General features: G+C 43.8%; 1 protein-coding gene across 1 annotated transcript in view; it reads left to right on the top strand.

The window, feature by feature from the left end:
- TENM4 (teneurin transmembrane protein 4) overlaps window positions 1-23,617 on the top strand; it is a 787,916-nt gene that overhangs the window by 276,726 nt on the left and 487,573 nt on the right. The window contains exon 4 of the mRNA XM_011938905.1: window positions 20,800-20,896. The gene's annotated coding sequence lies outside the window, so the exon portion shown is untranslated. The remainder of the gene's footprint in view (window positions 1-20,799; window positions 20,897-23,617) is intronic.

The following is a 23,617-nucleotide window of genomic DNA, read 5'->3' on the forward strand; positions in this document are numbered from 1 at the left end:
GCACTGGATTGGGTACTAGATACAAAGTTGAACACCCTATTGTTTCTGCCCTTAAAGAATTTGCAGTGAATTTATCATTTTAATTAGTCAATTGACATCCAGTCTGCTAGACAAGGGCAGTGGCATGCCCAAGGTCATGCAGCTGGTATGCGTCAGAATTAGAACTAATATCTCTGTCTACTAGCGCCTTATTCATGCTCAAAGCCTGTGGCTTTTCAACCTGTGCATCAGAAAGTTCTGAAAATATCTGTTTTCTTGAGTGATAAGTGTTTGTCTTTGCCCTGGTCTCTGGCCACAGCAGAATTGGTGGTGGCTTGTGGTTAAGTGTTGGTCTCATCATTTTTGTGGGGGAGGGGGTCACATCACACAGTCTGACACTGGATCTTGTAAAGAAAACCATGTCAAAGAGCCTGAGCATGACCAGAGATTTGTTCAATCAACAGTCTCTGGGGGAGCTTGAGTTACTGCAGCACAAATGTGCTGGTTAAAGAGGCAGCTTGGGGAAAGAGGAAGGATTCCAAGACCCGAGTCTGTTTCCACTGCTAAAATGCCCTGGCTCTGAAATCCCAGACAGGGTGTGAAGCCTCCCCGAGTTCCAGCACCCTCCCTCTTGTGATCACTCAATGCCATGCTCATGGAGAGGGATCTGGTCAGTTCCCACCTGCTACTAAGGCCACAAATCTGGGCTTAATTCACAGATGTGCCAGGGTATCCCTCATCTATTGCTGTGTAACAAACTACCCAGAACTTGGTGCTTTAAAACAACTGTGTGTTATTACTCCTGAGTGTATGGGGCAGCTGGGCAATTCTGCTAATCTAGATAAAGCTTGGTTAGGTTTCTTCATGCGTCTGAAGTGGGTTTGGGTGACCAGCCATCCCCATTTGCCTGAGACTGAACAGGTTCCTGGGGTATTGGACTTTCAGTTTTAAAGTTAGGAAAAGTCCTGGGTGAAAGGGGATGAGTTGGTCACCCTAGGTTAGCTGGTGGATCAGCTGAAGGCTGATTGTTTTCTGAGACGAAGGGCTGAGATGGCGTGGGTCAGGGTAGACTGGGCCATGTGTCTCATGTCATCCAGTAAACTAGCCTGGGCTTGTTCACCTGGGCAGCTGAGCAAAGTTCCAAGAGAACAGGCAAGCATGAGCAAGGTTTCTTGAAGCCTGAGCTCAGAATTCACATATCACAACTTTGCCTCATCCTATTGATCAAAGCAGGTCACAGGGTGAGCCTAGATTTAACAGGTAGGGAAATGGGCTCCACCTCCTACGGGAAAAGCTACAGAGTCACATTGCAAAAGGGTGTGGATATAAGGGCGGAAGAATTGTGTTCATTTTGCGGTGAATCTACTGCAAGCATGAAGAGTTTTGCTTTCTGCAGCAGTCAGATGCCATATCAACCAGCTACCAAGATGCCGGGAGCAAGAGTGTGATGATATAATAGATGTTCCTCTATGTGCCTAGCTTTCTCTCCTCTCCCTTTAGTCCATGTGGTCCCAGTAAATAGAGTTCCACTTTTTGCCCGGCCAACTTTTCACTTTGGGAAGGCAGCTGGCAGTCCCTTCCTCCAGGAAGGCCACCCTGACCTCCATACTGGTTTGGTATCCCCGTATACCCCTGGATCACCATGTCATTCTCCCACAACCCTCTGCTTCCCTATATCACAGCACCCACCACCAGGTACTGACCTTGTGAGAACTGGGAGCTCCTTGACCTTAGAGATAATCAGATTTGTTTCTGTACCCCAGCACCCCAGTGAGGGTCTGCCACATATAGGTGCTTAGGGGATTGCTGAGGGATGGCTTGAGGTCCAGCTGGAATGGAAGCCCCAAAATCTTTGTTCTGTCCCCTCTACTCAGACCCAGAGCTCATCTCAGGCTCCTGCCAGCAGCAGACATCAGCATCATCCTGCTCCCGCCTGCCAGGCACAGGACAATGATCTAACCATGGCACCAGTTCTGCAAACCAGCTGGTGCTTTTTTCCATCCTTGACACTGTCTAGGGTGTAGAGGGAACCACGTTAATGATGTGGGTGTCAGTGTGGAAGTCAAACCAGAGTCAGGCTGTGCCTGCTGTGAGGATATGACTCATTTTCTTAAATCTCTACATGTGTCCAGGCTAGGTGTCCCAGCTATGGTTTTGCAGGCCCTGTAGACACAGAAGGAGCCTGGTTTAGAGAGGGGAGGGTCAAATAAACCTGGGGGTATCCTCCACTCGTCCCTCACCCTCAACCCCACACCAAATATCTCTCTGTGTCCTGACTCTTCCCCTCATACCCTGCCCCCTTCACCTCCAGCCTGGCTACCAACTCTGCTCAGGCCCCATCCCCTTCACCTGTAGGCTTCTGGCAGTTGGAGGAGGCACTTTCTAAAATACACAAGAACGCGGTGATCAACAGCAAGACCCAGGAGCCGGACTACCCAGTTTCTGCTACTCCTGGCTAGGCAGCCTTGGGCAATTTTCTTAACTTTTCTGCGTCTCCTCATTTTCTTTGTTTGTAACTGGGGATAATGACAGTATCTGTATCTAGGTTGCTCTGTGGATTAGTTGAGGTGATATGTATAAGTGTGTATTAGAATATTCTCTGGTGCAGAGGTAGTTGCTCAATACATGTTAACCATCCTTGTTATCATCTCTGTGCTACCTCAGACCCTTCAACGGATCCCCACTGGCCCTAAGATAAAGGTTGAACTCCTGTCACAAAGACCAGCCCATTGTTCTTTATCCTTCTCCCTTCCTCCCACCATGAAAACAGATATAATGCTTGGAGGTGTGGCAGCCACCTTGCAACCATGCAGAAAATGCTAAGTATGGCAGAGTTCAAATGTGAAAGGAGCCTGGGCTTTGATAACTCTGTAGAACTGCTGTGCTGGCCTTAACTGCCTTTCCCCAGACTACTCTTTATGCAACAAATAAACTCCACTTGTTCAATGGGTGAATAAAACATTCTGGCTTCTCTGCCTGGCATTCATGAGCCTCTAAGAGTCCCTGTTCCCTCTGCAACCTCGTTTCTGAAGTGATACCCCACCCTCCACTCCCCTGCTTTATGTTCTAGCCATACTGAACTCCATGGAATTCTTCTGCACACCATAGTTTTGTGCCTCTCAACCATTGTTCATGCTTTTCTCACTCTTCTTCTGTTTGGAACTTCCTGGTGCACTGTCAGCTGTTTTCTGCCTGGCAAACGCCTCTGCTTCAAAACCCTGCACTGATTCTGCCTCTCTAAGAAGCTGTAACTGACCTCTTCACCCATTCTGGGCAAATTAATCACTGCACGCCTACAAAATTGAGATAGACCAACTGAATGCAGTTCCCACTTCTGCCACTTACTAGTAATTCCAATCTCTGTGCCTCACTTTCCTCATGAATTAAATGAAGCAAATAATAGGGTTTTATGAAGATTAAATAAGGTAATAAGTGTCAATAATTTAGAATAGCCAACAGTAAGCACTCAATAAGTGTTTATTATCATCATCCTAATCATGGATATTCTTAAGCTTCCAGATCTATAATTCCCACTTGTGCATAAACCTTTCAAGGGCAGGGACTATATGATTCATCTCTGAATCCCCTACCCAAGCATAGTACCTGGCATCGAATGGGCATTGGGAAATGATGACTGAATTTGCTGATGAAAGCCTCTTAAAAAGAGAACATGCTCTATGCCCTTGGCATTTCCAGAAATGGAGCCGGTAGGGTCCAGAAGACAAAATAGCTTCATCTTTCTGCTATGGAAGTTTCTCACTACAATCACTAGCAGAGCATGTCTTGACTTACATCAAGTCAAAAGAGATAATAAAAGTAAAAGACCCCCATAGAGTGTCAAGTGTGATTCACTGCTGCCCACACCACTGCTGCTGGTGGTGATGATTAGTGGCTGAGACATGCAGTAGAACCTGCTCTGGGTCTCTTCAGGACCTGAAGGACCCTCCCTATTCAGAATGAAGGTAAGTCTAATGTGGTGTCAAAGAAAAAGTTAGGCAGGCCTCATATAGGCCAATGGAACAGAATAGAGAACCCAGAAATAAAGCCAAACACTTACAGTCAACTGATCTTCAACAAAGCAAACAACAACATAAAGTGGGGAAAGAACACCCTATTCAACAAATGGCGCTTGGATAATTGTCAAGTCACATGTAGAAGAATAAACTGGATCCTCATCTCTCACCTTATACAAAAATCAACACAGGATTGATCGAAGACTTCAACCTAAGACCTGAAATAATAAAAATTCTCGAAGATAACTTTGGAAAAACCATTCTACATATTGGCTAAGAACCCAAAAGCAAATGCAACAAAAACAAAGATAAGTAGATAGGACCTAATTAAACCAAAAAGTTTCTGCACAGCAAAAGAAATAATCAGCAGAATAAACAAACAACCCACAGAGTAGGAGAAAATCTTCTCAACTATACATCCTACAAAGGACTAATACTCAGAATCTACAAGGAACTCTAACAAATCAGCAAGAACAAAACAAACAATTCCATCAAAAAGTAGGCTAAGAACATGTATAGACAATTCTCAAAAGAAGATATACAAAGGGCCAACAAACATATGAAAAGCTGCTCAACATCACTAATGATCAGGGAAATGCAAATCAAAACCACAAGGCAATACTGCCTTACTCCTGCAAGAATGTCCATAATCAAAACATCAAAAAGTAATAGATATTGGCATGGGTATAGTGAAAAGGGAACACTTTTATGCTGCTGGTGGGAATGTAAACTAGTACAACCACTGTGGAAAATAGTGTGGAGATCCCTTGAAGAACTAAAAGTAGAACTACCATTTGATCCAGCAGTCCCAGTCCTGGATATCTACCCAGAGAAAAAGAAGTCATTATACAAAAAAGATACTTGTACAAGCATGTTTATAGCAGCACAATTCACAATTGCAAAAATATGAAACCAGCCCAAATGCTCATCAATCAATGAGTGGATAAACAAAATGTGATGCATGTATACACACACACACACACACACAAGCACATATATATAGTATTAGTCCATTTTCATGTTGCTGATAAAGTCATGCCCAAGACTGGGAACAAAAAGAGGTTTAATTGGACTTACAGTTCCACATGGCTGGGAGGCCTCAGAATCATGGCAGGAGGGTGAAAGGCACTTCTGACATGGTGGCTGCAAGAGAAAATGAGGAAGAAGCAAAAGCAGAAACCCCGATAAACCCATCAGATCTTGTGAGACTTATTCACTATCATGAGAACAGCATGGGAAAGATCAGCCCCCATGATCTGAGTACCTCCCTCTGTGTCCCTCCCATAACACATGGGAATTCTGGAAGATACAATTCAAGTTGAGATTTGAATGGGGACACAGCCAAACTGTGCCATATGTGTATGTATATATGTGTGTGTGTGTATGTGTGTGTCTGTGTGTATATATATGAGATATATCCCATGGAATATATCCCATGAATATGAATATATATATACACATACACACACACACACACATACATACATACCATGGAATACTACTCAGCCATGAAAAGAAATGAAATAATGGCATTTGCAGCAACCATTGTGGAGTTGGAGACCATTATTCTAAGTGAAGTAACTCAGGAATGGAAACCAGACATCATACGTTCTCACTCATAAATGGGAGCTAAGCTATGAGGATGCGAAGGCATAAGAATGGTACAATGGACTTTGGGGACTCAGGGGAAAGGGTGGGAGGGGTGTGAGGAATAAAAAACTACACATTGGGTATAGTGTGCACTGCTTGGGTGATGGGTGCACCAAAATCTCAGAAATCACCACTAAAAGACTTATTCATCTAACCAAACACCACCTGTTCCCCAAAAAAAACTATTTAAAAAAGTTTGGCAGGCCTCCATTGTTTCTTGGCTATGTGGCCTGTACAAGTGATTTCAGCTTTTTGAGCTTCAGTTTCCACACCTGTTAAAATGAGTTTATAGCATAGGATTGTTATGAATATTAAATGTGGCAGCAAATGTGAAGCACCTAGCATAGTGCCTGGCCTGCAGTAAATGCTCAACAAATGTCCCTTCCCCTTTCCTTTTCTTGCTCTCCCTCTCACCCGTGTCCTCTCAGATTGTCTGTACCATTGGGCAGAGGGAAATTCTCCTCCCAATAAACTGGTATGTGGGGTCAGGTGTGTGGTAAGCAGGCTGGTTCTCTACATTAAACATGCTGCCTTCACTCAGGGACCTTTTAGGCAGAAGGACCATGTTTATGCATGTATGTGCAACCTGCTTTCCCTGCAGCATAGCTCGGGCCGGCAGAAATAGCTCCATAAGAGCTGAAGAGTCAGCCAGTCTTGTATGAACATGGACTATAGATCCTCATGTGGGCCCATGTCCACTTGACCAGGCTGCATGGCTCAGCATGCTGTGCAGCAGATGAACAGCTGGCCCAGAGAGTTCCCAATGGGCTCCTGCACACTGCCCAGGAGCCAGGAGGGAGACCTTCCAGGATCTGCCACCTGGTGCCAGGGAGCAGTGAGCCCAAAAGCCCAACAACTAGATCAGACGGGTGACTTGGCAGCCAGGGAATGTGGAGGAGGACTCGAAAGGTGTCCAGAGCTTGCCATTTCATCTCTCCCAGACCTAGTTTCCTCATCTGCAAAATAAGGCTGAAGAAAATTAAATACATTTTGGGATTCCAGTGGAGCTAGAAAATAGTACTTATCTTCCTGGCCTAAATTCAAAATTAATTGAGACATACAGGAGTCAGATAACAATAATAAATAAATAAATAAATAACAGCAAATAATTTTATAGCATCATCACCACTAGTTAAGCATTAATACTTATGTAGCATTTCCTATTTGTCAAACTCTGTTCTAAGCCCTTTATGACGTTAACTAATAAAACATTCCTATAAGGTAGGTACTATTCTTACCCCATTTTATGGATGAAGAAATCAAGGCACTGAAAGTTTAATTTGCCCCATATCACAGAACTAGTAATTGGCAGACTAGGATTTAATGCCAGGTGGTCTGGCTTCCAAGGCCATGATCTTGACCACTGCCCTGCACCAATTACCATGGAAAGCCCACAGGGCAGCTTTAGATCTGCACACAGGGTCTTGCTAACACTTCGACCTATAGTTAGACGTGGCCATCCTGTCAAGGAGAGGAGAAGAGCTTTGCTTTCCATAGGCCACCTCATAGGCCATACAGGAGGTATTGGGTGAGGCAGGTCCGGTTCCTTCTCCCAAACCCACCAACCCAATCATTGTCACTCAAATTACCACAAACTTGCTAATTTGTAACTGGGAGTAGTGACAGTACCTGTGTCCAGGTTGTGCTGTGGATTAGCTGAGGTGGTATGTCTAAGTGCACACTTGGGACATTTTCTGGTGCAGCCATTCTTGTTATCATCTGTTCCCTAATACAAACCCTTCAATGGGTCCCCACTGGCCACAAGATAAAGGTTGAACTCCTTTCACAGAGAACAGGTTGTTGTTGACTTAAAACAACAGAAACATATGCTATCACAGTTTGAGAGGCCAAAAGTCTGCAATCCAGGTATCATCGGGGTGACTCCTGGAGGCTCTGAGAGAATCCACTCCATGCTTCTCTCCTAGCTACTGTGGCTGTCAGCACCCCATAGCACTCCTTGGCTTGGGGACACGCATCACTGCAGTCTCCGCCCCCACCTTCACATGGCCTTCCCCTCTGTGTCTCTGTGTGTCCTTTCTGTCTTGTAAGGACACCCTCATTGGATTTAGAGCCTACCCTAATCCAGTGTGGTCTTATATCAATCTTTTAATTACATCTGCAAAACCATATTTCCAAATAAGATTACATTCAGAGATTTTCAGCAGACATGAATTTTGAAGGGACATGTTTCAACCACGAAAAGGACAAATTAGTAAGGGAATAAAGTAAAACGAGAGTGTTCCCATAAGGGAAGTTTATCCTCAAGAAGTTGTAATGTGGGCAAAGAGGTTTCCTCCTGGGATTAGTAGACACTGGCATGGCTGCTTTAACAGAGATCAAAATAACGGTGGCCAAAGCATAACAGAAGCTTGTTTCTCTTGCACATAAAATCTCAGCCAGGGGGATAGAGATGTTCTACTTCACAAGGTTCTTCAGGGCTTCTTTTATCTTGTTCTAACATGCTGTTCAAGATGTCCTTAACCCCAGAGACAAAGATGGCTCACCAAAAAGGGCCACGCTTTAGCCAGCAGGTAGTGGAAGAGGAAGTGGAAGGCATCCGGCTTTCTTCTAAAGGTACAAGCAAAAAGTTGCACATAACACCTCTGCTCACACCCATTGGCCCAAACTTAGACAGTTATGCCTCACTGCAAGGGAATTTGGAAAGTCTAATCTTTGGCTGAGAGGTCATGGAACCAGCTAAAACTTTGGGGATTAAATTTCTAAATGAAAGATGGGGAGATTGATCGTTGAGGGATAACTAGCGTAAAGTGTAAGAAATACCTGATACAGGGTAAGAGGTCGGTAAATTGTAATGTTGACCTTCTGCCATGATATTGCTGACAATGTATTCTTGCTGGTCACATGCTGATAAGCCTCTATATTCACCCCTGACCCTGGCACCTGTCACTGTAGTAACCCAAGTACAGACAGATCATGACTCCACAGTCTTGAGATGGGCCGCTTTTCTTCACACTCCTTTACTTGGCTCCCCAAGTCTGCTGCCCTTGAGGATGCCCCCATCTCCAGCTCAGCCCTGGACCCCAGATTGCAAAGTCCTGGAGAAGGAAGGCTCCCTCCAAGTCCCCCAAGCTCTGAGTGCCAGGAATACCTTGTGTTCCGGAATCTGAACCCCCAGGCACTGCATGCCTTGCCCATTCTGCATGGTTGCCTTCCTGTATACTGGAGGAGTTTGTGGAAAGAATTTTCTGGCATTAGAGGGTGAAAGTCAAAACAGTAATTACAAGAACATCTGTTTCTGAGTGGAAAGCATATCCCCTGCACACCAGGAGATATGCCTGCACAGTTCAACAAGCAGGATGTTAAAATGGAAGAGAGTGTTCTGGGAGGGAGGACTAATGGCCCCAGCCATGATGGAGGCTCTGCTTCCTGGGAGGATGCTGCACTGGGGAATAGGGAGGAAGGAGTGTGGGGAATGAGTGAGTGAATGCATGGAGAAGGGAGTGAATGAAGGACAGAAAGAGTGAAAATGTTGAATGAATGAGTGACTTAATGAATGAATAAATGAATAAATAAGTAAAAAATGAATCAGTGAATAAATAAATCAATGAGTAAGTAAATAAGTGAAGAGGCTAATGAGCGAATGAGTGAACGAGTGTGATTTTGAGGAAATAAATGAGTGAAAATTGGGGGGAACTGAATATGAGCTTTGGCCAGCAGGTGGTGGAAGAGGAAGTGGAAGGCATCTGTAAATGAATGAGTGAGTCAGTAATAGGTAGAAATGAATAAATCATAGAATAAGTGACTGAGTGAACGGGTGAGTGAACCAGCAGTCAGATCACTCTTTTCTGGACAGATGCGATTGGCAGCAAGACTGGGGTTGTGGGGCAGAACTGGAGCTGGCTTTACCTGGAGGCTCAACATCTGGATCAACCACACATTAGGAGGACAGGAGGGCAGGCAAAGCTGGAAGAATCATATAATTATAATTATCAAGGTGGGATAAATGTTAAAAGCATCTGGTCCAGCCTCATCCCCCTTTTACAGATACAGAAACTAAGGACAAAAGGAATGACAAAAAGCATGAAAACAAGACATTCAAAAACAGACTAGCCATATTATCTTGGGCAATTTATTCTTTTTATTTTATTTTTAAATTTAATCCTTAAATTTCAGTTTCTCTATTTGCAAAATAAGGGTGATGTCACCTAGTGCATAGGGTAAGATTAAATCAGATACTACATGCCAACTGTTATTCCCTGCGGTGTTTATCTGGTGATCGGTCGATAGTTTGAACCTAGACACAGCGGTCCGGGTAGACTAAGGTAAGATATAACAGCAAAGAACCCCCAAACTCAGTGATGTTGACTCAACAAAGATTTGTTTCCTGCTCATATCACAGATGAGGGCCATATAGAGCCCCCCTCTTATAGCTCTGCAGTCTAGAAATCATGGCTTTGAGGGTCACCACCACAGACGAAGAACAGTACAGGGGGCCCATTGTTCTCTTGACCTGGAAATTACACATCTCCGTGCCACTCACTTCAACATCTCTATAAGGAAAGTGGACATTGGCTACAAAGAACGGGGGCTTTTTAGTGAGCACTGACCATGTCTACCATATACTGGGGTTATTTGGGGCTTGTGATCCTGGTCCAATGGAGGTGATGGTCTGAGGAGGAATACTTCTTCAGCTGTAAGCCCGTGCTAGCCGCTTCCTCAGTTCCTGGTGGCCATTGAAACTCCAGATTTAGAGTCAGAGAATTGGTGAATCTAGGGTAACCTCCATTTCTCCTGGCTGTGTGATCTTGTGTAAATTATTCAACATCCCTAAGCCTCAGATACCTTCTCCATAAGAAAAGGATAATATAATGCATATATCAGACGCTGATTGAGGCGTAAATGCGACAGTGTGTGTGGAATCAATTTCAGAAGTATAAGCTACAATGAGAAATGATATTCTTCTCATTCTACTCACCTTCCCCATTTCTTCATGAGAGTACTAATCCTTACTCTGTACAATGTCACAGTCAATATGTCAAGAACTTTACCTCCTAATTTAATCTTCATTGCACCAGTGCAAGTGTTGTGCTATTAACTCTGATTTACAGGTGAAGACCTGGAGGCTTCTCAGGGAGAAGAAATAAGTTGCTGAGACATTGTAGCTATCATGACAGAGCCAGGCTCAACCCCAGTCATCTTATTCCAAGGCAGGGTCTTGCCTGTGTCTGCAGTTTCCTATGCCTTGGCTAGTATAACTACAACTTTGTAGGGGGAGATCGTTCTTTCTTCTTTAAAGAACCTTACCAAAATGTTCTGGTGTGGCCAGAAAAGCTTAAGGCTCTATGAATATTTTTTTATTTGTGGAAATGTTGCAAAAGTAGATTTTCTTACTTTGGATTATCCACATTCCCCAGCAAATCTGCAGAAAGTCCTAAGCAGAGATTAGATGGGACATCCAAGGATGCAGGCGCGAGCAGCCCAGAGTGCAGGAGCAGGGTCCCTGGGTCCTGGGCAAACTGAGATCGACCTCTGAGAGCAGAGGGAAGCTACAGAGCAGAATTGTGCTGGCTTTGCAGGTAGGACATATGGTGGGATGAGGACAATTCTGCCCTCTCCCCAGAGCCTGGACTAGTTAGAACATGCTGATCAAGAAGTTCAGCCATGTCAGCCAAGGTTTCCTGAGCATTTGCTGGTTCCCCACTGCTGTATATATAATGGTAAAAATACACTGTCCAAGGCCTTCTGGAGTTCACAGTAGTGGGACTAATAGACAGTATTCACCAATACAGTACAGTGGGATTATGGTAGAAAGTAGGGAGGTATGGAACCCCAGAGAGGGGGAAGGTTAGGGGAGGTTTTACAGAGAAGGCAGCTTGTGGACAAGGCCTTAGAAGAGGAGTAGAAGTGTGGAGATGGTAGATCAGTGATAGGATGTTCCAGGCAGACACACAGCAGGAACAGAATTGTGGAGGAATAGAAGGACAATGCACAGTGAAGAAATTGTAGCTCTGAAAACTGCCTGAGTATTAGGAGAGTACTGAGTTACAGAAGGCAAGACCTGGATCTTCTTTACCACTGTAGCTGTAGCACATAGACCACAGAGCCAGGCACACTGTAGGCACTCGGCACACATTTGCTGAGTGCATGAGTAAATGAGTGAAGGTGGGAAAGAAAGAGAGAAAGCAACAGGGGAAGGAAAAGAAGTCAGAGATTTACTCCACATTGTAGCACAGATTATTGAGGACAGCCACCCAGGGTGTTAGAGACCTGTACAAAGGGAATAGGTGCACAAAGATGTATTGGATCTCTGGGTATCCTGTGGTTATGACCTCTGTGTGTGGCATACAGTACATATGTTTTGAATAGATGAATGAAGGATCTCTGTCTTTGAATAGCTTCTTGAATTAGTATCAGAATCAGACAGCAGAGGCTGTGTCACAGGACCATGACCTGGTCACTGTTCAGCCCTCTGTTGTAACCTTAGTCTCATGGGATCCCTGAACTGGAACAGCTTCAAAGATGAGATACTTCAACATCTTTCTTTGACAGGACAGAAGCTGAGGCTAAGAGAGAAGCGGCTTGTCTTACTCCATATCCAATAAATAGAGTTTAGAATGACCAACTAATGTTGTATAGTCCTGGGCTCTATGTCCTGCATGCTACTAACTGGGGGGCTCCTGCGCTGTCCCATCCCCTCTCTGACTACAATTTCTCCCCTTAAAATAAGTGATCTCCAAGTCCCCTTCAGGTCCTCCTCAACCCATCTCATTCATTCAGCAAACATTCACTGAGCATCCTTGTGTGTCATGCTTGGTCCTGAAAGAGATCAGAGAGAGGGTCCCCACTCCTACCCAATCCCTCAACCTGATCACATTGTCAGCCTTTATCATGTATTTTTAAAATGCTTATGTTGTCTGCTGTTCCACCAGACTCAAAGTTACTTGGGGGCATATTTGATCCTTGTGCTCCCTTAAATTATTTTTGGAGCAAGGCAGAGAGTCAATGCATAGATTAATTAGTGTATTGATTATTTTTTCTTTGTCTCAGAACACCTTGCACTGGTGGGCATTCACAGGAGACATTTATTGGAGACAGTCAAATAAGCAGAACATTGCACAAAGGGAACAATTGCACCAGCTGGGGAGGAAGAAAAGGGGGGTGCTGGAAGCTCAGGATGGACCCCTGATCTAGACAAAGGGTGAGGAAAGCTTTCAGGAGGAGGTAACCTTCTACTGAGTCTTCAAGGACAAGGAGTTATTCAGGGAAAGATGAGGGTGACTGAGACTAAGGAAACAACATGTACAAAGTGCTGGAGGCCTGAGAAAGCCTCGCCCATTTCAGAATCTGCAAGTAATTTCTGGTGATGCCAGAATCTCACTCTTCACCTCTCCCCTCCAAGACTTCCTGGTGGGGTGTGCACCACAGACAACATGAACAGGGACCAGAGAGGAACCAAGCTATCCCTGCTGACAAGCACCTGGCGGATCACTCTTCCATGCAGGACTTAGTGATTGGTGCTGGGCTGCCAACTTGGGCTACAATGGTCTGTGCAGGACAGACTCTACAGTCACTTCCCTAGGCTGCCAGGTGGCTGGAGCCACAGTGCAAGCCCAGACCTGTCCCTCTGGAGTTTCCTGGGTACCTTTAGCACCACCCAGCCTTCCCTCTAGGCAGGAGAACACAGTGTGCCTTCGCCTCTGCCAGGAAAGTCCAGTCCTAACCACTGACATTTTCTATGTAACTGAAGCTCATCTCTCTTAGGAAATAACTTAAAAACTTCATTGAAAGTTTAAATATTTTTGAAGTTAAATTAGTTCTGTGGTAGACAACATGTAGGTAGGATGGGATGGCTGGCAGGTGGGAAGGGTTTGGGGGATAAAAGGAAGAAATGAGTGTCAAGGAAACCAGTCAGGAGACTTTAGAATTCCAGACATGACCCAGATACACATCTTCATGTTTATATCCAAGACCTCAGGAAGAAAGCCTAGGCAAAGACAGTCTTAGAGTAGGAATGAGGAAGAAGAGAAGGGAGGCAGGGAGGAAGAGAAGGAAGGGATGGAGGGAAGGAGGGAGGAAAGGAGGAAAGGAGGGCAGGGGGAGAGGGAGGGAAAGAAAGAAGGTAACAAGGAGAGAGGGAGGAAGGGAGGGAGGGAGGAAAGGAGGGCAGGGGAAGAGGTAGGGAAGGAAGGAAGGTAAAAAGGAAGAGAGGGAGGGAAGGAAGGAAGGTAAAAAGGAAGAGAGGGAGGGAAGGAAGGGAGGGAGGGAGGAAAGGAGGGGAGAGGGAGAGGTAGGGAAGGAAGGAAGGTAAAAAGGAAGGGAGGGAGGGAAAGAAGGAAGGAAGAGAAGGAGGGAAAGGCGAACTATTAAACTCTACTTGGAAACAAACATCAAATATTATTAAAGAACTAAAACAGCAGGTTTCCGGAGCACTCTGGAGTCTATCTTGATAGGTTGCCGTTGCTCTGGGGTTAATATGAGGAAATGGCATTCTTAAAAACCCATATTAACCTGTCTGTTGTTCTATGGACTGTGACAGCTGCATTTTACATCTTAATGGCTAACCATTTATTTCAAGCCAAAAAAAAAAAAAAAGAGAGAGAGAGAGAGGCATTTTTTAGCCCATGAAGCAAAGACTCAAAGCTGGAAGCTTTGCCCTAGAAACAGACTCTGAGGCAGAAGTTCAGAGTAGGCTAAACATGGGTTCCACAGGAGCCCCTACTGTATGCCCTACTTCCATTTGCCCAGATATTCCAGCTCTGTCCCTTTTCTGGGTCCCGCTAGGGTTTGCCTCTCTAGGCCTTCCTTGGGGCTGTTGTGGTCTCAGGGGAGACAAACTACTCACTTGGATAATGGTGAGGTCATGGTAGCAAACAGTACAGGACAGTGCTCTGAGTGCAGGGAGAAGGAAGGAAGAGAGAGCTTGCGGAGAGCAGAGAAGGGAGGGTTGAGCTGACCCAGCTTCAGATTTGAACTGCATGGAAATGTACTCATTCAACAAGTATTTTTTGAGTACCTACTATGTGCCCTGCCCTGTTCCAGAGCAGTGAACAAAATAGATGAGGGTCTGCTGCATGCTTGGCCTCCTGAGGACACCCTGGTGGACAACATACAGGTGGTCCTTCTTCAGAGGGCTTATATTCTAGTTGGGGAGATAGGCATTAATCAGATCATCACTCTGGTAAGTGTGACCATGAGGGTTCTGAGAATGTAGAGTAGAGGAAACTCCCTTCTCTGAGGGGCCAAGGAGCTCTCCCGCAAGTGACTAAGGCTAGCTGAGAGCTGAAGGGGAGGAGGGGACTCCCAGCCTTGGGGACAGCAGTTACTCCTTGAGCATAATTACCCGAAAGATGCCTGGTTTGGATGGAACTTGGGGAACAAGGGGCCCTGATGGGAGCATAACATCAGCAGGGGGTCAGAGGACAAAGTAGACATTTAATGTTTATTTAAGAGTGATATGGTTTGGATGTTTTGTTCCCTCCAAATCTCATGTTGATATGTGACCTCCAGTGTTGGAGGTGGGCCTAGTGGGAGGTGTTTGGGAAATGGGGACAGATCCATCATGAATGGTTTGGTTCTCTCCTCATGGTAATGAGTGAGTTCTCACTCTATGAGTTTATGAGATCTGGTTGTTTAGAAGAACATGGCACCTCCTCTCTCTCTTTCACTCCCTCTCTCACAATGTGATGTGCTGGCTCCCTTTCTCCTTCCCCCATTACTGGAAGCTTCCTGAGGCCTTCACCAGAAGCAGATGCCAACACTATGCTTCCTGTACAGCCTGCAGAACCATGAGCCAATTAAACCTTTTTTTTTTTTAATTACCCAACATCAGGTATTCCTTTATAGCAACACAAGAGCCAACTAGCACAAGCAGCAAGAGGAAGCTCTTGAGGAGCCTGAACAAGGGGTGACATAAGCCTTCAGGGTTTGGCACTGTTTTTAAAACTTTACACACCCAATATTGAGTCTGAAAGCAATCTGATAAGGCAGTGAGTTTGAGGTTCTTGTCCTAACCTGACAGATCAGAAAACTGAAGTCCTTCCAAAACAGATGACTTACCTTACCTAAGATCACTAAGAATTCAAAGAGTGAGAGGATGAGGGTCCAGGTCTTCCTGCTCAGGGGGTTGGAGAAGCAGAGAGAAGAAAGGGGGCTTCATAGGCCCACACCCAGCATGAGCAATGGTATAATATATAATATATTATATATTATATATAATTATAAATTATATATAAATATAATATGATGTCAGGGGAACCTTGCATGGTTTGGAGAAGAACCCCAGTGTGAAAGGACCCAGCGCTGTGCCTCATACATGGCAGATGCTCAGAAAACTACCCTTCCCCTTCCTTCAGCGGGAAGAACCACTGCTTCAGTTTCCCACACTGTCCACCATCATGCCACCTTCTAGGTTAAGGGTTGTTTGGGCAGATATTTGATTTTGGAAGGGATGTGAGAGAAGCGAGACAGGTTGTCTTGTGCTCCTTATCCAAGTCGGGATCCATCTTTCCCAGCTCTGGTTGTTCTGCTGGGTGACTTGCCTCTGCCCAGACACCACGCAGAGAAATATGAGAAGACAACTTCCCAGGATTTCTGCTGCTCTGGCCCTGGCCCTTGCTGCAATGCTCTACAGTGCTTTGGTCAGAAAAAGTCCTCATCAGAAAGATCTACTTGGGACATGTATTTACTCAAGAAGAATCATCTAATATTCATTTACAAAATCCTTTTCATACATTTTTTCTCATTTAATCCCCATAACAATCTTGTGAGGTAGTTACTCATTACTGACATTTTATGAAAGGGTTTTGAATTGGTTGTTATTCATGGCACACATAACAAGTCAAAACCCAAGCACAGGTCCTCTCTGACCCCAGTCTAGTCATCTTCTAGCTTCACGACAAGTTTCTATCTTGTATCATCCTTTAGTACTGCCTGTTCAGAGACATCACAACAAACTTTCCCTGCAGTAAGGCAAGTGATGGAAAACCATTCTAAAAATGTGCCCAGAATCTTTAGGAGAAAAAACATCTCTGTAATTAGTCTTTGGTATGTTTTGTTTAGTGTGTACCTTTCTTCTCAATGAATGCCATTGGGTTTTCCTGTGCATTGAAAAGGTGAGTTTGGACATCTTCCTGCTCACTAAAAGGATGAACATTGACCGTTTTGGGAGGCTATGTCCAGGAAGTCATGCTTCAGGGAGCCCAGAGCTCAGAGTTGCAGTTCCTTCTCTTTGCATGTCCACTGGGCATCAGTAGAGGACTGCCAGCCAGTACAAATATTGTGGCATTGGAAGGAGATGGAGGAATACAGCTGGCTCCTAGCCCTTTTTTTCCCATTCCACTGGAAGGGTGTGTTCATTCGAGCTGTTAAATCAAAAATAAATTATTGTAATCCATTTGCTAATTATACCATGCTAAAGTTCTAGACGCTGTAAATTACAGCCGTGATATATCTAGATGAAGTTTCTGGGAGTTTATTTTTAGCCATTCAGAGAGCACTCAATTTCCTAGAGGCTTCATTTGCAAGTCCAGGAGGGAACAGGGAAAATGCATCTGCACAACCCTTCTTGGCCCATGACCTAGAGTCAATGAACCTCTTTGGTTATCCTCTGTAAAAGAAAGTGGTTGTAGTAGTTCACTTTGAAGGTCTTGTCTATCTTTAAAGCTCAAACTCTCATTTTCTGACTATGAAAAGTAGAATGTAACCAAACATGGGTTTTCAGTTCCTGGTTGATCATGGAGAACATCAAAAGCCACCACACCAGCATATTAATATTTGTGAACCATGGAACACAGATCTTCAGAAACCTCAGGCTCAATGGACACATTGCGCCTCTTTTCTAGTCCTTGCTTTTTGAGGGGTGGAGAGAGGGTGGAAGGATTTTATGTTTATTTAGCACCTACTCTTCACATAATACACTGCTTGGTGCTTGCATTTGAGTGATATTTGGATGGCCTTCTCCATTCAAGGACAATGTCATCTAATTTTAATCAATCAGTCACTCATTGACATCTGTGTGCCAGGCACTGGGGTTGGTTCTGAAAATATCTGGGGTAAATTAGATGCATCTCCTACCTCCAAGGAGATAAGAGGTGAAGATAAAGCATGCAATGAAAATGCTGAAGTGCTTTTTGAAATGCACTATTACCTACAAATGATTAAATACCAAGTGCTGGCAGAGAGAACACAGAGAGATGTATTGTGAGGGGTAGGGGTGGGTGTCTAGGTTCATCTGTGCCTGTTGGGGAGGAGAATCAGGGAAAATTTCCGGGATAAGAGGTATTTGAGCCAGACATGATATGTAAATGTGACTTTAAAATGTGGGGATTGGGTAAGGGAAATTGCACAGATCTAGTTTACTGACTTCGGAAAGCTCCCTGGTCAGGTCCCATGGATGACTGTCCTTGACCAGTAATTAACACATGCCATGCAGAGCACATCCCTTCCCCAAATACCACAACTTCTAGCAAGTTTTCTTCAATTTTGACCATAGTATGATATATTTTTTCAAAGAATGAACATAAAAATCCTTTGGAACAATTCCTTTGTCTGGATGCTTCTTTTGTTTAGACTTCTAGATAAGCAATCTTCTACCATATTTGTATAATTCTTGGGTGGAGAAATAGATGCATAGTCAGATGGATGAATGGATGGTTTCATATCATTGTAAAGCTGCCACAGCAAAGAGATGGAAGCAATGAAACTGGTTTGGCTTGCTAGTAGCTTTGTGGGAAGAGCTGAGCTTTGAATAATAAACAGAATTTTCTCAGCACACAGTATGGATAAAGGCCTTCCCTTCAGAGGGAAGCAAAATGGGAGCATGAAATCCATGACATCATGGAAGAATGGTGAGTCACAGAAGCCATGGTATAGGAAGGCAGAATGAGTTAATGTAGTGGCTGAGAGCACACGCTATGATTGGATGGATTGCGGTTTGAATCCCTGTTTTGCTACGTAGTAGCTGAGTGATCCTGGGCAAATTACGTAACTTTTGCAAGCTTCTATTTTCTCATCTGTAAAATACAAATATTAATAATATCTACTTCATGTGGTTATTGTGAAGATTAAGTGGAATAAAATAATGTTTAGCACAGTGATTGGCATGCCCTTAATAAAGGGTAGTTTATGGTTATTATTTTATAAAAACACTTCTAATTAAATTTTGAAAATGCCCATTCAAATGGCAGCATTTACGAAGGAGGCAGAGAAAGTCCTCGGGGGGAAAGGAGAAGAACCAGGAGAAACTTGTGTTGCTGATATGGAGGCAGGAGTTTCCAGAGGGGAGGAGGGGTCCCTGCTAGCAAATGACCCAGAGAGGCCACTGCAGATTGAGAAAAAGTGTCTGGAATATGCAGTGACAACATCCATATGATCTTAAAGAAAAGGGCTGAAAGCCACAGACAATGATTTGTGAAGAGCGTGGGAGTGGAGGAAGTGGTGGTCTAGACGACTCTTTCAGGAAATCTCTCTGAAAAGGAGAAAAAGAACTTGGGGGTAGGACAGGGGACAAGGTCACGGGAAGGGCCGTTTGCTAGATGAAGAATATTTGAACTCAACAGTGTTTCTCGACCTTTCTAAACTCATGCCTGCTTTAATAGACATAAACATCACTCTGCCCTGCAACAAAACTGATGTTCTGGCACCCAAGACCTAACACCAGCCTTATTTGAGAGTCACATCTGCCAGGAGGATTTTGTCAGGATTTACTTCCTGTTATATTTTTAAAACAGTAGGAATTTAATGATCTGTTGGAACCAAGCAGGTAAGAAATGTTGTAGGCATTGTGGGTAATAACGAGGATGGGATTTGAAAGATAGTAAGAAGACTTAACTGAGCAGGGGTGAGGAGTGAGGGGCAGAGGCGAGTCAGAGGGATCCTGGGGTTCTGGCATGAGGACTGAATAAATCACTGCACCAACTGGTGTGTGTCCTTTTTCTTTGCGGGTTCCCACCCCTACCTGCCTAGGTGACATACAGGTTTAAGACCAAATGACAGACGTGGTCATTGTTTAGAAACTTTTAAGTCCTTTATAAGTGTGGGGCATTGTTATTGATACTGTTACAAGGAAAAAAGAGCACACCTTGACCTTTCCTTGTGCACTATCTTTGTCAGTGAGTATAATTTTATACTGTATAAAATTATACTCACTGTATACTGTATAAAATATATTATACAGTGTAATTTTATACTCAGTGTGAGGGAACTAATGTGTATTGCTCACATACCTTATTACAGGTGAGGAAAAGGAGATGCAGAAACATTTAAAGAAAGCCAACCCAAGATCAACCCGACAGCCAGAGAATGCACACTCTTTCTAAGCACATATAAAACACTCATGAAAACGGACTGTATCCTAGGCCATAAAATACATCCCAATAAATTTCAAGGAGTAAGTATCCTACAGACCATATTCGCCTACCACAGTGCAATTAAGTTAGAAATCAATAACAGAAAGATGAGGTGTTTTTTAAAAAACCTATATTGAGATATATTTATAAAAATACTTCCAACTAACTCACAGATCAAAAAGAAATTATAACAAATTGTAAAATGATTATAAATGAATGACTAAAGAAATATTAAATATCAAAAGTTGTGGAATATAGCCAAGACAGCACTTAGAGAGAAATTTATCGCCTTAAATGCCGATATTAAAAAAGAAGAAGAGCTGAAAATTAATGAATCAGCTAAGTATCCAATTTAGGAACAACAGCAAATATAAATAAATAAACCAGCCCAGAGTTGTGTGGTCAGAAGTGGTGGGGCCAGGATTTGGGCATAGCTATGGCTGGCTCAAATCTGTCACTCTCTTTACTCCACTGGTACCTTTCTCTGTGCTGCTTTTCATTATATGCCCAGTACCTGGAAATTCTCTCTCCCTAAGAATTGAAGAGATGAGGCTACAGAGTAACTCCCTGCATGAAAGGTTGATGATAAATCCCACTCATTTTCTCAACCATCCTTTTACTTGTCCATCAACTACTTAATGAGCATTTGCCATGTGCCAGGCACTGTGCTAGTAGCTACTTTAGTTGCATCTTTCCTCTGAGTGGCCTAGGACCAAAGCTCATACTGCTGCTACTAATGCCCACGCCCAAGTCTCACCCCCACCTCCCAAGCTGCCAGAAGCTTCTCTGCTGCTTGTCAGAACAGCATCCTCATCAAAAATGACTGATTTCTCTCTTGTCTCTTTCAACAGGTAGACTGAAATTACCATGTGTCCAAATTAAAATTGCATACTTCAAGGATTATTTGAAGGACTATTCTTAGACCCTTTTAAGAAGATTTAAAGAAAAGTGAGTTGATTTTTTTTACACTTCAGAGAGTATTCCTGATTTAAGTTAATGTTATGGGTTCTTATTTTCTCTACCTCTTAAATATGCGTTAATAGGTAGACTTTATCTTCATTTATTTTACAATAAATAGTTTTTTTCCTTAAGAACAATGAGCAAAGAGTGCAGGATTACTGCTTGCCTTCCCTGCAAGATTTTTGTATGTGTCAAAGGCTTGTGGAATCTTAGAGATAAAAGGGTTTTAGAGGCATAGACCATTCCCTCCTGGATGCCGGGAAATCTATAGCAGCATCTCTATAGATCTCTGGCCTGTTCTTGGAAACTTGCAGGGACTGGTATGGAGGTTGGTATCTCCCCACACTTAGGATTTTTGTAGAGCTCTCCCATAATCTGAACTTGAAATCTACTCCACATCTTGCCAGGTCTCTTTCTTCTCTACTAGACATCCTAAAATAGGTGAATGTAAATAGCATGAACCTCTTCAAGATCTTTTCTTGTTCTTTGTTCCTCCAATAATTTCTCATAAGTTGGTTTCAAGAGCAGCTCCCACCCTGGTCACTTGGAATACAGACAGAGCGCCTCCAGTGATCTTTGCCCAGTAGATGGGTGAGAATCAAAGCAGGGTAAACCCAAAGAGCAGGCCTGGGTTCAGCCCCAGTTCTACTCTTGTTGTGTGTTCAGGAAAGTCACTTCATCATTCTGAGTTTGGTGAAAACAAGGAAGGTAGGAGGAGATAGTCACTACCATGCCTCTGACCTCCATTTGGATCGTTTTGCTGACTCAGAGTAAAGAAGTTGCTGCTTCTTACTGTCTCAGGCACTGGAATGGGCCAGGACTTTCCATGGAATCTGGGTCCAGTCCAAACCCTATCACTTGCTGACTGTGTGGCCATAGACTGCCATTTCTCATCTCCGATCATCTGTTTCCTCATTTGTTAAATGAGGATGTCAATAAATGTTGTAAAGTGTTGTGTGAGGATGTACTGAGATAATGTACATAAAGCACCTAGTACCTGGTACATAAAAAGTGTTCAAAACATGACAGTTGCTAGTATGATTATAAGTAATGGTGGAACTACTTACCTTTAGCCAGAGAAGAAGATAGGAGGTGCTAGAAACTCTCATAAGAAAAGAAAAGAATTGGGCATACTCATTAGGGATAGAGTAGTGTCCACATCTCATAAACTCTCATGCAAATATAAGCCCAACCCCAGAAAATTTGTGAGGTTAAAACTCGACTTCTAAGAGTCAGACAAGGATGATGGGTTGCTATGGAAATATACAGTTAAAAGGGAAATTTTAGAGTGGGTCCAAGAAGCTGCACAAATCCTACCAATCTCTCACTGATGCCATAGCCCTGGTCCTACATGGTAAGGATTAGAGCCCCCCCATAATGAAGGTCCTTAAACACACAGACTAGGAGGCCTGCAAATCATCAAATATTTATATATGTTCAGAAGGCTGGTGGTGAGTGTTGGGTGAGAGATTGAGTGTGAAAGAGATTTGTAAACTGTAAACTTTCCTATACATACGTGTGCCTTTGTGTGATTCATGTATTATAGACTGTGTCAGTACTTTGCAAATCAGGAGAAAGAGGGGAACTCAGATGAGCTGACTGTGAAATGAAACTGTAGAGTCCAGCCCCACTGATTTCTGAGTGAAATAGCATATATGTATGCATACATGTACATATCTGTATACCCACATGTCATGCACGTGTGTACATGCACACATGTGTTTTTGTGCATATGTGTGTGAATCTTTGACCCTTTGGAGGTAGTCACCGCTCTTTATCCAGTGACTGGCTGCCTCTAAGGAGTATAACAGAGGAATGAAAACTCAGGCTATGTTGTCAGTCAGCCTAGCTCTATAACTTACTAGCTATGTGGCCTTGGTCACATTATTTGTAAAAGTGGTACACAGGCCGGGCGCAGTGGCTCAAGCCTGTAATCCCAGCACTTTGGGAGGCCGAGACGGGCGGATCACGAGGTCAGGAGATCGAGACCATCCTGGCTAACATGATGAAACCCCGTCTCTACTAAAAAATACAAAAATCTAGCCAGGCAAGGTGGCGGGCGCCTGTAGTCCCAGCTACTCGGGAGGCTGAGGCAGGAGAATGGCGTAAACCCGGGAGGCGGAGCTTGCAGTGAGCTGAGATCTGGCCACTGCACTCCAGCCTGGGTGATAGAGCGAGACTCCGTCTCAAAAAAAAAAAAAAAAAAAAAAAAAAAAAAGGGGAAAACAGTTTTCATCTTCCTGGAGCTGAAAGTCTGTGCATAAGGCTGCTCTGAGGAGCTGGGAGGATGCAGCAGAGAATGTACCTCTCACACGAAGAAAGTGCTTAGGATATGAGAGAGTCTGTCTCCCTTGGTTAATGGCTTTTTTTATTTTTCTCAGAGTTTAGGGAATGTTGTCTTAACCTGTTAGATAAAAGGAACCTCTGGAGTTATATTTGGTTCCATAAGACCATGCCCCTGAAGACCTAGGTACCTTGGTGACTACAGAGATTGTGTAGGAAAACACACCCTTTAGTCCTGTTGAAAGGGCTAATTTCAGAGGTGTTCCCACACCTTGGCCATCCTTCTCAGTCTCTTCCCTCAGTCTGGGCCATGGGGCTGGCAATTATTAAATTCAGAAGAACTGGAAACTATTGTCACTCAAGGTATAGAACAAGGTTTTTCTTTAAATTTGGAAATTAAATATAGCTAATATCCTGGCCTTTGTT

This window comes from Colobus angolensis, unplaced genomic scaffold (genome assembly GCF_000951035.1).
Source record: "Colobus angolensis palliatus isolate OR3802 unplaced genomic scaffold, Cang.pa_1.0 Scaffold179, whole genome shotgun sequence".
Lineage (NCBI taxonomy): Eukaryota > Metazoa > Chordata > Mammalia > Primates > Cercopithecidae > Colobus > Colobus angolensis.